The sequence below is a fragment of the Lissotriton helveticus genome, chromosome 10 (assembly GCF_964261635.1).
Source record: "Lissotriton helveticus chromosome 10, aLisHel1.1, whole genome shotgun sequence".
Classification (NCBI taxonomy): Eukaryota; Metazoa; Chordata; class Amphibia; order Caudata; family Salamandridae; genus Lissotriton; species Lissotriton helveticus.
The window spans coordinates 832830866-832845238 of NC_136071.1; the positions used below are offsets into that span (position 1 = coordinate 832830866).

Sequence of the window (14373 nt, forward strand, 5' to 3'; positions counted from 1 at the left end):
CAGCATAGTTAAAGATAATGGCAGGGCTATTTCATAAGGATGCAATCAGAGGTTGCATGTAGAGGTTAAACAAAAGGGGCGAGTGGGCCGAGCCCTGAGGGACCCCACAGGTCAGTTTGGTTTTACTCGCCCAAAAATTGTTTAGGCGGACTGCCTGAGAGCGTCCATCGAGAAAGGAGGTGATACACTTTAGTGCCATACCCTGGACACCCGCGTTGCTGACACGGTCGATCAGAAGTTCATGGTCGACCGTGTCAAAAGCCGCCGAGAGATCCAGGAGCACCAGGGCCTGGGGGATGTTGTTATGGGCTCCATTCCTGAGTTCGTCCATAACTGCCAGAATCACAGATTCTGTGGAGTGAGCGGGCCTGAACCCCGCTTGTCGGGGGTCAAGGAATTGGGAGAGCTCGATGAAAGAGCTGAGGCAGTTTGTGACATGAGCCTCTAGGATTTTACTGAGGTAAGGGAGCAAGGAGATGGGGTGGAAATTACTTAATACCGAGGGGTCTGCGTTGGGCTTTTTCAGTATGGGGACTACGGTGGCGCATTTAAAGATGTCTGGGACGACACCTGTTGTGAGAGAGTTATTCAGGAGCGAAAGCGGCGGGTCAGGGCAGATAGTGAAAGCTTCTTTCAGGATATGGGGGGGGGGCAGCAGTCATTGGGGGAGCCTGATCCCACTCTGTTTAGTAGGGTCAGAAATTCTTCTCGAGTGATCAGAGGAATTTGGTCCAGTGTAGGGGAGATTTTTATGTATGATGGGGAGGGTAGAGGGGAAGGTGGGGGTGGGGATATTGTTTTTTATAAGGGTAATTTTGTCAATAAAAAAATTATTTAGGGAATCACATAAAATTTGTGAGGGCACAGATTGTTGGGTGACCCTGTCGGGATGGGCGAGCTCATTGACTATCGAGAAAATATCTTTGACCTTCGTGGAGGAGTTAGTAATTTTTTGCGGAAAATAGGCAGATTTGGCCTGGAGGATGGAGTCTTTATAATTTTTTTGTAGGCGGCGTAAGTCGCTCTCTCCGTAGGTGCATAGGCTCTGCGCCAACGGCGTTCTGCTTGTCTAAGGACAAGTTTTTCTTTTTTTAGGGCGTCGGAGAACCAGCTTTGGGCGTCGTGGGGTTGTTTGAGTGAAATTGTCCTCAGGGGAGCTACCTTGTTACTAGCTGCTTCCAACCAGCTGTCGAGGTTGGAAGCTTGGAGGGCAATGGGGGACTGGGCTTGAGGGGGGGAGGCAGTTAATATTGCATGGAACTCTTTCAGTTTGGCCCGTTTCCAGTTCCCGGCTAAAAGATTGTTGGTGGGGGGCAGCGTAGTGGGGGGCACATCGGTAATGATAAAGGATATACAGTGATGGTCGGACCATGAGCAGGGAGAGACTAGAGGAGATGTAATTTCTAGATTGGAGGTCCAGATTTGGTCTAAGATGTGCCCCTTAACATGAGTGGGCGTGTGCAAGTGCTGGAAGAGATTCATGCCATGTAGGCAGTCCGTGAACTCAACTGAAGTAGGGCTTTCATGGGTGTCAGAGGGCCAGTAATTAAAGTCACCAAGGATGATGATCTTAGCATGATTGATGACTAACTGAGAGAGGAAATCTCCGAAAAGTTGAGGAAAGAGGGGCATGTGATCCGGGGGTCGGTAGAAAAGAGCACTGATAAAGGAGGATTTGGGGGAATCAAATTTTAGGATGAGGCTATCTACATGAGGTAGGGCGTTTAACTGGATGGTGGTGAATTTATGTTCATGAAGAATGATGGCTGGCACTCCACCCCCCGGCTTACCCGATGCCCTGTTAGCATGGAGTATGTAGTAGCCCGTGGGGATTGCTGCCAGGATATCTGGGTCGGAATCAGCTGTGAGCCATGTCTCTGATAGAAGTAAGATGTCCGGTTTCTCCGCATCCAGCAAATGGAAGATATAAATCTGGTGCTTTACCATCGAGCGGGTGTTTAAATAGATGATGGAGAGAGGGCTGGCTGTCAGGGAGATGGAAGCTGTAGATACCGGTGATTTCGAGGGGACAGTGCACTGGGGGCGACGGCTGGGGAGAATGTGTCAAGGGCACAGAATCCCTTCGTTTTTTAGGGCTGCCCATGTGTTAGGGCCGATGGGTCAGTTGTCCTGTAAGTTGTAGAGCTCCCAGGAGGAGTAGGAGGTAAGTTGGGCATAGTGGCTTGCCCCTGGTCCCGGCCGGGCGCGGCCTGGCGCAGACGGGCTAGCCTTGACTTGACTTCGGCGCGCCGCTGCCGCGCCCGCTGCGCGGTCTTGGCATGGATTGAGTAAATACCCCAGGGGGGAGGGGTCAGAAAGGGGCGTGTCTCGCTCTCACCGGTCCGCCCTCTACTCAAAAAGTGATCAGCTGCGGTGGACTGGAGTCGGAGCGGGAGGCGTGCGGCGTGATGAGGGGAATGGAGGCTTCTTTAGACAGGTATTTCCCATTTTAAATCAAAGTGCAAGTGCAAGTTCTTAGATCAAAGTGCAAGTGCAAGTTCTTTAAAAAGTTCTTTAAAAAATTGAAATCAACACACACGCAGTCAAACACAAGGATACGGCCACCACATACAGCGCACAATGCTTCTGCAGCGCGTCGCGAAGGCTATGGACCTTATGTAGGATCTGCTAGGAGACAGCGTCAAGAAGGGGCGTGTCTCGCTCTCACCGGTCCGCCCTCCACTCAAACAGCGATCAGCTGCGGTGGACCGGGGTCGGAGCGGGAGGCGTGCGGCGTGATGAGGGGAATGGAGGGTTCGTTAGACAGGTATTTCCCGTTTTAAATCAAAGTGCAAGTGCAAGTTCTTAGATCCAAGTGCAAGTGCAAGTTCTTTAAAAAGTTCTTTAAAAAGTTGAAATCAACACAGACGTAGTCAAACACAAGGATACGGCCACCACATACAGCGCACAATACTTCTATCTATCTATCTATCTATCTATCTATCTATCTATCTATCTATCTATCTATCTATCTACATATCTATCTATATATCTATCTATCTATCTATTAACTAGAAAAAAACACAGGTTTCAGGGACGTTATAGATAGGAATTAGCATTTAAAAAACCTTAGAAATTCATGGAAAAAAACAAAGGTTACAGAGACGTTATAGTTAGGCTGACATTTCACTCATACAAAACAAGAGAAATTCACCCGTTATAGTTAGCTGAACTAGCTATAACTCGCACCCTTCAATGCACTGCTGATGACGTCACATATTACATCACTAATGACATAGTGACATCACCAATGACATCATTGATGACATCTCAAATGACATCACAGATTACATCACAGTAGGATTGCTGAGAGGTAGTCGTAGGCCACACACCCTTTCTCCACCACTCTGCAAACGCTCCTCCTGGCGTGCTCCCTGTTGGGGAATGAAGTCCCCTTGCCTCATGAGGGTCCCCACTGGTACCTCTAGTAAGCACCACACAGCTGGATTGCTGAGAGGTGGTCAGAGGCCACGCCCCCTTTCTCCACTCTGAAAGTGTGCCTCCTGGCACACTGCTGCTTGAGGGATGAAATCTAATTTAGCCCTGAGATCCTCTGGACGTAAAGGGACCTCATAGCCACACCAGCAGTGTGCTGACAGGTGTGTTTGCAGAGTGGTGGGAAAAGGGGCTTGGCCTCCGACCAGCCCTCTGCAATCTAACTATGAGGGGCTTACCGGAGGTAACAGGTGGGCTAGTTGGCCCCTAAGGACCATCAAGAGCAAAGGGGACTTCATCTTTGCACATGCTACTTGGCTGCATTTTTAAAGGCTGCACTTTTAAAAGGATGGTAATTTCTTTTTAATTGTAAATTCATTTTTAAAACTGTATTTCACTTACTTGGCACACCTCACGGATGCTTCCCCTGTCCTCCATGGCTTTGCCGATTGTTGCGGAGGAAAGACCTTGCAGTGAACACCACTTCTGGGCTCTAACTTCGGCCCAAGTTAGCGGTCCAGCTCCAGACATGCCTATTTAGAGGCACGCTGGATAGGAGGTGCAGCGGACAAGGGCAGCGGGCGAGCCAAAGGCAAGCCCATCTGCGCCTGGACCGAGCCCAGGGCCAGAACCCCTGGCTCAGGGACCGTAGATCTGACAAGACTACACTACACAGGAGAACGCCTTAGAGTGTTATGCCCGCCCAGACAACACACATGCAACCTATTCACAGGTGAGGATCTAATAAAATCCGAATATGTGCAATGCCTGGGGTGCAATATAAAAATGCAAAAAACCTTAAACCAGACATAATACTCACATACCGATGCCATTTATTCAAATCCAATGCCTAGCGAACTACAGTTAGCAATTATTAATGCCAGGTCCCTCATAAAACATAGCTATGAAGTGGCTGATATCATTACTGACAATAAAATTGATGTACTGTTCATAACAGAAACGCGGGCCAATGTCACTTCTGAACCAGATTTTAACATTGCTGTCCCATACGGCTACAAAGTATTTAGACATGATAGGCAATTGGGCAGAGGTCGCAGCCTTGCGCTAATACACAGAATCGAACTTAGCTCCCATTGTTCAGCGGTCTGTTCATCAGACTGTGAGGCCTTTGTTTTTAAAATCTCAATACAGGGACAAGACACAATCAATGGTCTCCTGACTTATCGCTCACCTGGTCCTAGAACCAACTTTCTGGCTAACTTAAGCCCACTATTAGAATTAAGTCTCGAATACAAATGCTTCATGTTTCTAGGTGACTGGAATTTCCACCTAGAGGTGCTAGAAGATAAAGACACGAAGGAGCTCCTAGAAATGATGTCAGAGCTGGGTCTCAGTCAGCTTATCCAAAAACCTACTCATCTAGCAGGACATACTCTAGATGGCCTTTTCTCCAATAATCCTGCTTTATTTAATATATCTACCCTTAACTTGGTCTGATCACCATGCTATTCTTTTTAGATATAAGCTTCTTCGATCGATCACAGGAGTAGGGCCCATGCCAGAACCACGGGCAGATCTTTGCACAAAATTGATCCTCTGTCATTGGTGGATCACTTAGCCCAAACTCAGCCGGATTTGGAGCTAAAGGAAGAATCTTCAGCCATAAAATATACCTCATGGCTAGATTCCAACTGTTTAAAACTTGCCCCGATTACAACCATTAATAAAAATAGGAAAACACCTTCAGCTCCGTGGTTTTCTGAAGCCTTGAGACTCGACAAACAGGCTTGCAGAAGACAAGAAAGATTATGGTGACAACATTACGAAGCACAAGAAATAGACAAATACAAAGCTTTGCTCTTAGACTTTAAAAAAAGCTGATTTTCGAGAAAAGCCAATACTATACATCATTAATTGAAAAAGCTGGTAACTCAAGCAAGGAACCCTTCCAAACTGTAAAACATCTGACCTCAAGTATGAAAGAAGACTCTGCCAACCATTGCTAAAAACTTTGCGACACACTTGCTCACACCTTTAAATCCAAGATGGATCAAATCTTTAATCAATTTGCATACGCTAAATCACATGGTAAGGTAGAGCAAGAAGACACGGCCAAATCACCCTTTCTTAATTTTACCCCCACATCAGCAACTCAAATAGTCAAATTCATTTCTATTGCCAAATCAGGATCAGCCGAAGATCCCTGCCCCCCTAGAGTTCTAAAAAGCATTAGCCATTTCGTCAGACCTTATCTCTGCAAGTTGTTTAACCAGATGATGTCACAAGGATCTTTTCCTTCTGTTTAGAAACAGATCTGTATCCTCTCTCTTTTAGAAAAAACAAATCTAAATTCAACTATCCAACCAAATATCAACCCATTGCAAGAATCCCCCTGCCTGCAAAAATAATAGAGAAAATCATAAACACAGATCTCTCTGCTTTTATTGCTGACACCCAGGTTTTAGACAACAGCCAATTTGGTTTTAGAACCAATCATAGAACGGAAACCGGAAGCGCCAAGACACCTAAGGGTATACGCGTGCTATACAAACTACAATAACATAACATGACATAACCTCCCCCAACCAAGAGTGCACCAGGAGGCATGTTTGCAGAGTAGAGGAGAAAGGGGGTGTGGCCTGCGTGGCATGGGAACAGTCCAGTCCGGACTGCCAGCCCAGGTCCTCCCTGGACCAGAAACAGGCATTCTTGGATCAGTTTCAGGGTAACACCCCTAATCAGCCTGGCTAGCTTGAATCTGATGGGGTAGCGAGCACAAGACCCACGTCTGGACATACCCTTCCCTCTTAGGAAGACAAATGCAAAAATAACGGATGAAGGATGGATTGCTGAATTAATCAAAAAATCACCTCCAGTCACAGGTCTGGATTAAATCCATCATTTTTTTGCACGCCACGCCATTCCAGTTTAGACACAGCCATATGCAAATCAGTCTTGATCCTGTTCCCCATGAGAACAGTCTATCCTGAACTGCCAGGCCAGGTCCTCCCTGGATCAGAAACAAGCATCCTGGGACCAGTTTCGGGGTAATACCCCTCATCAGCCAGGCTATCTTTTTTTTTTTTTTAAATCTTTTTATTATTATAACACAAGAGGAGAAATATACATATCAGGTGTCATAAACAAATACAACACAGCTGTGGACGGGCAAGTGAAGTGAAAAAATACCATACAGTCAGAATCAGCAAAGAAATCAATACCAGCGTAAAGCAGAAGCAAAACAATTAGATAGCAATGACCGCAGGCACCCCCCCCCCCCACAGCACCCGCCCACCAGGAGTACAGGATATACGAGGCAGACATATGACACCCAGATACGTTTAGGCAAAAATCCGTAGAATACGCCACATCTCTTGTGAAGAAGGGAAAAGGGAAATAGAATGGTCATAGAAAATAACAAATAAAAAATAAACCCCCCCACAACCCCCCACCCTACACCCCTGCAGATGGCTACGACCTAACCCCACTAGCAGCGTGCCTGTCGCCCCCTAAACTACGCCCCAAGGAAGGGAAAAAGTTGGAGGAGGAGAATGTTGCAAAACGATACGAGCTCCCGGACTCCCATCCCCCCGCCAAAAGCAGACACCCCCTACCGTAGTGTTAAGCAAATTTTAGCAAATCAAGAGACAGTCCGTAGGGGAGCTGCAAACAGAAAAAGGACCATCCCGCGTGACCCCCGGCACTGCAGAGGCATCAAATCCCGTCCTGAGCATATCAGACTAATAATCAGACAATCAGATTCACATCTGGCCCTCGCTCCCACAGATACCACCCAGCAAAGACAAAAGAAACGGTGCATCAAAGTCCAATCAAGTTCAGCCCAAACCCTCACGATCCATCACGATGACCCCGTCCAGTACAAATAGGTCGCTGCGTTTCTCCACGCAGGCTCTGTCCATCCGAACCGCCATCACAACAAGATTAATAGAAAATAGTAGAGTGTCAAGATCAATTCGATAGGAGGGAAAACAGGATAGACGGCCACAGAGTCCAAAAGTCAAAGCAAATCCACTGCCCACCAGCGATAAATCAGCAAAGCGGTTTCGATCACCCACAAAAAGAGGCAAAGATATAGTCCGACAGACGTTGGAGAAGTCACAATGGCTTACGAAGATAGTCACATCCATCTCGGGCGGGGTCGACATAGGGCTAAATAAACGTCCAGTTCTTTCGGGCTCGATCGCCGCCATCTTAGGCTCGCAGTAGATTTCCGTGTCGGTATTCTGCACAGGGTCCTCGGTAACAATCAAGGCGTTCTACGTGGAAGAAGTATCTCGGCTCTCCAGGAACAAAGGGCCGGAGTCCGGTCCCAAGCCTATATGATCAACAGTTATGATCATCTCCTGGAAGGTGGCGGTGAATCGTGTGTGGAGCTCCAAAATGGCGACCTTTACAGTGCGTAGCGACGGTGTAGTTTAAGCCCGCTCCATCGCCCCTCAATGAGCGACCGGGCGGGTGTCCGAACCTCGGAGGTCGACTTCTCCGGGGCACAGGGCAAAAGCAATGTAGAAACCACTGTTAACACGTCCAAAGCACGATAGCAGTACCGTCGCCGCCCACGAGGAACTGAGCCCAGAAAACCCCGGGAGCTCAACGGGGCCTCCGGGCAGCGGAACCCTGAGCAAATAGCCGGTACAATAGGCCACCGTAGTTGCTGGGTAGAGCTGTCACCAAATCACCATCCATAACGGGAGACGAAAGACGCCACTTCGGGAGACCGGAACCGCCCACGGTCCGCGGCCGATGTTGTTCAACTCCAACCCAGCCGGGTTAAAACTCGAGGCCCCGGCTTCAAATCTGGGGTAGGCCAAGAATGGCACACGACCTATCTTTGTCGTCCTCGCAGCTAGAAATTCCGGGATTGCACCTTTCGAGTCAGGTGCAGTTCACCTGCACGGGAGTCCGGCGGGAAATCAGGATGGGAGTCAGGATTCATGAGCCTCTGGCGGAGGTCGGCGGAGCCGGGAGCTTATGCGGCCATCTTGGTTACGAGCGTAGCTCCTCCTCCCAGCCAGGCTATCTTGAATCTGGTGACGTAGCGAGCACAGGACCCCCTTCTCGGTATCCTTCTTACTTAGGGTGACAAATGCGAAAAGAGCAGATGATGGACGTAATGCTTATTTAATCAAACATTCACCACTAGTCACAGATTTGGGTTAAATCCATTGCTTTTGTGTATGCCACGCCATCCATTAGACCCAGCCGGGGAACAGCCTTTACAACGCGGGTATTACCCCGCGCTACCATTACAATGCTGCTATTACAACGCAAGTCGTTACGGCGACTTGAGCTGGAGGGCACTGTTGGATAGGGAATAGTTTAATTTTCTATTACAACACCTTCCCTACTGTAACGTGGGCTGGAGTTAGAATAGAAAATTAAACTATTCCACTATCCAGCGCTTACAGCGCAAGTCGCTGTAACGACTTGCGTTGTAAAAACAGCGTTGTAATGGCACGCGTGGTAAAAGCCCGCGTTGTAATGTCATACAACCGACCCAGCCATATGCAAATCAGTCTTGACTAAGCATGGGCGGATTTTGCGGATCCACGATTCGCGGATTTAGCGGATCCACGGATCGTGGATCCGCAAAATCCGCCTATTTAGCGGATTCAGCGGATTTGCGGATTGGGGGCGGGGCTTCCTCGAGTGTGTGGGCGGGGCCAAACGGACGGGGCTTCCACGCGAGCGCACATGCCTCTTGTGTGTCTAAAAGGTCAGAGACCGATCAGAGCAGCATCGATGGGATATTTGGGAAGAAGGCACATCTGCCCAGCCTCCCAACGCTCACGATTTTTTTGGGCTGATGAATGAGTCACTACATTTGCGCTTCAACTAGTTCCAGCGACCAAGTGTGTGTTACTATGCAATCGCGCCGAAGTGCGCAGGGGTCCCTTTAGTGAAATGTCCATCATAGTGGGTAAATGGCGGGAAGACGGTGCACACCTCGAGTGTGTGGGCGGGGCCAAACGGACGGGGCGTCCATGCGAGCATGCCTCTTGTGTGTATAAAAGGGCAGAGACCGATCAGCAGATTAATTTTTGGGCTGATCAATGAGTCACTGAATTAAAGCTTCAACTAGGGCACATGCTTTATTGATATCTGCAAGTGTTTCCTGTTGAGGTTTATTTTTTTGTGCCAGGACCGTCGTGCCCGAATGAACCCTGCCCTTCATATTTACTCAAGAAGACACCACCGTTGAAATAATTTACGATGGCGCCGGCAAGCTGCCAGCGCCATCCTGCAATAGTTACTTAATTAGCTTCAACAGGAAGCTCCAACTGTTAAAATAAAGCAGGCGCTCGAGCCCCTGCTGTATCTTATCTATTAGAGCTTCCTGTCGAAGCTAATTAAGTAACCATTTGAGGATGGCGCTGGCAGCTTGCCGGCGCCATCGTAAATTATGCAGGCTTGAACTTTTGACCGCAAAATCCGCTCCGATCGCGGATTGCGGATTCTCGGTAAATCCGCGAGAGTTCGCGGATCGCGGATTTACCGAAAATCCGCAAAATCCGCGATCGGAGCGGATTTTGCGCTCATGCTTAGTCTTGACCCTGTTGCCCATGGAAACAGTCCCCTAACACTTCCCAGCCAGCTCTACCTGTAGTGACAGACGCATCACTCCTGGGCTGGGGGTGCCATCTGGGAGAAGTGGAGATCAGAGGCTTCTGGTCTCCAGTGAAATCTGGAATCCTTATCAACCTGTTGGAGCATCGAGCGATCAGATGGCCATTGAAAGCCTTTCTACCATCCATCAAGGGGAGGCTAGTGCAGGTGTTCATGGACAACACCACAAATATGTTGTACTGCAACAAACAGGGTGGAGTGGGGTTGTGGACCCTCTGTCAAGAGACCCTGCATCTCTGGACATGGCTGAAGCGTCAGGGCATTTCCCTGGTGGTCAACACCTGGCGGGCTTTCTGAATGCCAGGGCAAACAAACTCAGCCATCAAGCCTAATGCATCAACAGTAGTGTCTCTATCTGGAGGTTGTGCAAGGCCTCTTCTAAGAGTGGGGAGAGCCTTGGTTAGATCTGCCCACCACTGCCAAAAAATGCGCAATGGCAGCAGTTCTGCGCACTGGAGTTTCCAAGGCAGCTCTTGCTCGGCAACAGTTTTGTCTCGAGTGGAGCTTAGGCCTCCTGTATGCCTTTCCACCAAAACCACTCCTGCCCAGAGTTCTCAAAAAGATCAGGAAGGTCTGGGCTAAAGTCATTCTTGTGGCTTCAGATTGGGTACGGAGAGTCTGGTTTCCCATGCTGCTGAGCATGCCCATCGGTCCTCCAATCAGGCTGCCTCTATGGGACGATCTTCTGTCGTAGAAGCAGGGGAGGGTCCTGCACCTGAACCTGTCAATGCTACGCCTTCATGCATGGAGAATGAGCAGCGATAGTTGACAGTCTTTGACCTTCCACCTGGAGTCTGCAATGCCATTATGGCAGCCAGGTGTCCCTCCACCAAGACTGTGTACGCCTGCCATTGGTGCAAGTTTGTGGAATGGTGTGCAGAAAAAAGGCTGACCCCCTATCTGCTACTCTTTCACAAGTTGTCTTGTTTATTCTCACCTTGGTATAGCAGGGCTCTACGTTGGGTACATTGAAGAGTTATATGTGTGTCATACCAGCATTCCTGTAAATCCCGGATCAACTTTCTCTTTTCAAGTCCCCTATTATAAACAGTTTTCTGACAGGTCTTCTACGTATGTTTCCCCCAAGCCTCTTCATTGTACCTCAGTGGCACCTCAACCTGGTTCTTACCTTTCTGATGTGCGCTCCCTTTGAACCGCTCCATAAGTGTCTAATCAGACTACTTACCATTAAGACAGACTTTCATGTGCCAGTAACATATGCCAGAAGTGTTAGTGATTTACAGGTGCTATTGGTGAACCTTCCTTATGTTACATTCTACCCGGACAAGCTGGTCCTTCAGACTTGAGTGTCCTTTTTACCGAAGGTGGTGAGACTGTTCCATGTAGGCCAGCCTATCACCCTGCTTACCTTATATACTCTGCTTTATCCCTCTAAAGAAAAGAAGCAACTTCACCGACTGGACCCAAAAAGAATGTTGCATTCTACATTGATGGCACAAAAGAGCTCTGGATCGATAACCAACTCTTCATGGGGTATGTTGGAGCACAAGAAGGGAAGGCAGTACAGAAATGAATCATCTCATGAAGGATCGTGCTCTGTATCAAAATCTGTTTTGCACTGCCCAAGAAGCAACCTCTTGAGGGCTTGTGTAGTCATTCTACCAGACCCAAGACTGCAACCACTGCATTAGCGTGCAGAGTCCCAGTCCTGGGCATATGCCAGGCAGCAATGTGGGCGTCTCTGCACACTTTTACCAAGTACTAATACCTAGACAGTCAGATCAGTACAGACGGGCCCTTTGCCCATTTTGTTCCGCAAGACTTTCTAGTGTAAATTTGTTTTGCAGACCAACCTAAGGAATCTGTGGCTAGACGTTTCCAAAAGACGAATAAGTTACTTACCTCTAGCCACAGATTCCTTACCATCTCACCTGGTCTCACTGCTCTGCGAACTGATTTTTAGATTCAGGGCTGCTCTCCTTTCAGGGTCCTAGTTTTACACACCATGGGTCAGTACTCTACGTGACTCCACACTTCTGGCATGGAAAGTTGCGAAAAGAAACTGACGACAGCGTGCTGGGGTTGCGTCTATATTGGCACTGCGCAGGTCACTTCTGGCACAAACAACACCATGCACAGCTGAATGACACCACCTACCTGCACACAGGGGTACTGCTCACAAAAAAAATTCTGGGTCCAATCCGACACACGGGAATAATTTTAAGGTAAGGATTCTGTGGCTAGGTGGAGTCTATACCAGATAAGGCATTACTGAAGGTAAGTAACTTGTCCTTTAGGGAAAATTAATTTTAATGATACACACCTTCATCATTTTCAGGATGTTTCCCTCGCAAATGGCATTTATGAATGCACCAGAATATGTATGATGTACATTTAGGGGCTTTCAGCCACCTCTCTTCATCCATTGGCCTGTTGTGTCATTCACATCTTCCTTCCGCCCACTACAGCATATAGCATGGGGCAGTGAGTCAGCCTACTTAGGCCACTTGTTGACTTCACTTTGAGTGACTGCAGTTTGGTCTCTCACAAAGAGCTCATCCAAACACAAGCTAGTTTATTTCGGGGTCAGTGTTTTTGTTTTTACTTTATAAATACTTTCATGTTTCATTAGTGTTTGAAGCCTGATGTGATTGCAGAACGCTTCTGATGCCTATTCCATCTTTACCAGATCCCGTCTTCTGCCATTGCTTTTGTAAATTCCTTTTGGACTGTTTTGCTTTTTTTGACTGATGGTACTTCACTAAAGTATACACAAAAGTGACAGATAGAAAGCTTGAATTAATCTCAGCAAATGTTAATTTCTTGGGCTGCCTCCAAGTCCATTGTTTTTTTGCACACCATGCCTCCTCAGGTTGGAACTAACCATGTGCAAATCAGTCTTGACCCTTCTTCAACAGGAACAGTACAGCCCAAAGTGCAATGCTAGGTCATCTCTGACCCGGAAAACAAGCACAACCAAGGACCAGTTTTGCCCTCATTAGGGCTTATTAGCCAGATGGAACTTGGTTCCATTGACACATTGCCCATGGGATCCATGTCTGGGCACACCCATCCCCATCAAATTGAGGTGGCATGGTGTGCAAAACAGTGGTGGACTAGGATGTGGCCCCAAGTGTTTACCAGTGGCGGAGATCAATTCAAGCATTCCTTCCATATTTTTTTTATACTTCTGTGTGTCGGCCCAACTGGGTGGATGTGCTAAGATGTGGGTCTTGTATACAGGGTAATGTGTGATTTTGCCTAAACCCTAAAAATAAATGTTGCCTATTTTTCTTTTAGCTTGATGAGGGCCCAGAATATTCCCAAACAATATTTTTTTTCCAAAAAGCAATGCAAAACAAAATAACAATTACCAGAAGGCAGGCAGCCAAAGCCAGACCTGTTGGCTTTGCCACTGCTTTTTTAATCGGGGTGTGAGCGGATTGGCATTCTCTGAGGGACAAATATGATACAAATGCACAGTGTGCCAAATTTCCGAATATGGAAATTTCCATGTTATCGAAATTAGCTAACAATACATTTTATTTATTTACTACTCGTATTAAACTAACACTTTCGTAGTAGCCCCCATGGAATACTGCTTACATTGTTTGTGGACCCCAGGAATGTGTAGCAATTGAAGGAGCAAAGCTAAGAGAATATTTTGCCATATTTCAAACCTGCCCCTTTTTAAATCATCTGCAAGTTTGTAGCTGTTAAAATAAGTCAAAGAGTGCTTAGGCCCAATAAAATAGTCTAGCATGTGTAGGGAGTACGTATTTTATACATTTTCTCAAAATCGTATTCGGTCTGATGAATTCCATATTAGTATAAATCAAGGCCCTACTTGTAGAACAGCTGCATTTTTTCAAAATATATTTGCTCGTGGCTTTTGAAAATATTTTTTTTAAATATCATAGATCATTACTTTGATTGCAAGTATAATTCTATGTGTAATTAAAATCGGAATTCATGATTTATTAACGACTCTCTCGTAGTGAAGAAACTATACTTATTTTTCCATGAATGCAAATAAATAGAACATGTTAAATTAAAAAGATACAAATTATATACGGTTAATAACAGCTTTTGTATGTTGGGAGAACACAGCTTTTGATGGCTTCCAAAATTATTGGTTGCTAATAAACTCAATAGATAAGGCGAAAGAGTTTTCTCTAATAGAATGAGCTAAAGAGCCGCACGGAGAAGAAACATAGTACAAAATGAAAATTAGCTTGCTTTACTAACGCTATAACTTGAAAGTCTTTTGTTGGACGTTATCCTGAAATCGCCTTACAAGTTAATCGCTGCTTGCATAGAGATTTGTAGTGGTGTGTTCAATGGTATTAAACTTCTGCACAGTCTCTA

General features: G+C 46.9%; 1 protein-coding gene across 8 annotated transcripts in view; it reads left to right on the forward strand.

Annotated features, from left to right (window-relative positions):
- The window catches only part of C10H10orf67 (chromosome 10 C10orf67 homolog), a 2166521-nt gene that overhangs the window by 874565 nt on the left and 1277583 nt on the right, over positions 1 to 14373 (forward strand). The window lies entirely within an intron of this gene.